This window comes from Limulus polyphemus, unplaced genomic scaffold, assembly GCF_000517525.1.
Source record: "Limulus polyphemus unplaced genomic scaffold, Limulus_polyphemus-2.1.2 Scaffold56, whole genome shotgun sequence".
NCBI classification, from domain to species: Eukaryota; Metazoa; Arthropoda; class Merostomata; order Xiphosura; family Limulidae; genus Limulus; species Limulus polyphemus.
In genome coordinates this window covers 789,682-791,545 of record NW_013665666.1, presented here as the reverse complement: position 1 = coordinate 791,545, position 1,864 = coordinate 789,682, and the positions used below count along the sequence as shown (strand labels likewise).

General features: G+C 30.5%; 1 protein-coding gene across 1 annotated transcript in view; it reads left to right on the top strand.

Annotated features, from left to right (window-relative positions):
* The window catches only part of LOC106463966, a 126,553-nt gene that overhangs the window by 8,928 nt on the left and 115,761 nt on the right, over positions 1-1,864 (top strand). The window lies entirely within an intron of this gene.

The following is a 1,864-nucleotide window of genomic DNA, read 5'->3' as shown; positions in this document are numbered from 1 at the left end:
TTTCAAATATAATTTAACCCAGGGCCTTCCTCTCAATTTGAATAATTTTTACTTTTTTATTAATTATTTCTATAGACTCTCTAATATTTGTGGTTTATAATCCTCGAGTTGAGCAATTTTTATATTTATTCCAAAATAGATTATGACCTATTTCAAATAAGTGTTTTACAGTTTTCCTTAGTTTACATTCAGTTTTTTTTATTGAATCTCAACTGTAAATTCCGTTTTACATGGCCTATATACGCTTTGTTACCAGAGGTTATAAACAAAGAAATATTAGAGAACCTATAGAAATAATTTAAAAAAAACACCATAAAATTATTCAAATCATGAGGAAGATCTAGGGGTGAGTTCTATTTTGAGTTGTTTTTTTTTTTGAAGTATTGATAAATTTATGTGATATTGCGAAAGGGGGTTGGTTTTAACAAATTAATATAAATAATAAGCATACCAATGATGAAATTATCGATTTCATACCTTGAAGGATGATGGCTAAACTGTTTGAAACATGTTGCATTTTAAATATTAATTTTTCAAACTGTTATTTATGTATTTTTATGTTAATGATAAATTGTGTGAAACATTATATATGGTATATTATAGTTATAATATAACTGTACAGAACGTGTTTAAATATATTAGTCATGATAAAACCAAGCAATCTTAAATCCCGTTATTAAGTACCCCCCCAGTGGCACAGCGGTAATTCAGCTAACTTATAACGCTAGAAGCTGGGTTTCGATACCTTGGTGGGCACAGCACAGATAGCCAATTCTGTAGCTTTGTGCTTAACTAGAAACAAACAAAAAATTATTTGTCAAAGACGTCAAATAATCACAGATCTTTGACACTGTGACTGCAAGGAACATCTTGTGTTACTGAATAAATAGCTAACTTTCAAAAACGTACAGTTTGTTCTATTAGGATCTTTGCTGCCAAATGTTGTCAAAGTTTTCATCTCTTTGTACGGTCAATCTATCCACGAATAAAATATATGTAAAAATGAAACATTTCTTTCAATCGCTTTGACTACAAAGTGGGTTTCTTTGTGTGACATTTGATTTGAAATGATCCTCGTCTTCTTCGAACCTTAACTTCTCAGATTGCCCCCAGCTGCCATGTAGAATCCCAACAAACTTCTTTTGTTTGTTTTTTTTAAGCAAGTGCTGGTTAGAATAGAGGGATGTGTCGATCAGATTGTACTTTTCTACAGAAACCAGTTTACTCAAATTCTGGGGAAAACAAACACACTTGCCAACTTATATAGTCGTTGTTAAATACATCGCATGAATACGTTAAACATCAGCTATTATATATACATCCTTAGCTTGAATGGTTGATTTATCCATTTTAAAACGATCATGTCCTTCATCTGGTCTGATAAGAATTGTAACAAAGCAACTGTTATTTTATATGTCGCTTTTAAATTTTTTTTGGTTTTTCAACAAAACGTTATTAACAGTAAAAACCACTTTGATTAAACCTGAATGAGGAATCATCTTCTGATTTTTTTATGTGCTTTTCACCGGTTCTCCAAAATAAATAAACAATTCTAACCTTTACCCAAGAACATGTAATAACTGATTAACCAATGAACAACAATTGTTAACAAATTATGCATTTAACTATACACGAGTAGTCCGTAATTTATTCACTTATCGTAAGATTATCTGCATGTTAAAGTACTTTGTGAACATGCTTACAGTTACCGTATTTTTCGGTGTATAAGCCGCACTTTTTACCCCAAAATTTGATGTCAAAAATCTGCTTGCGTCCTATACACCGAAGGTATGAATAATATATATGTATATATACGATATACACAAGCCATGTGTAAATATATTTAAATAGGCATGTATAGTTT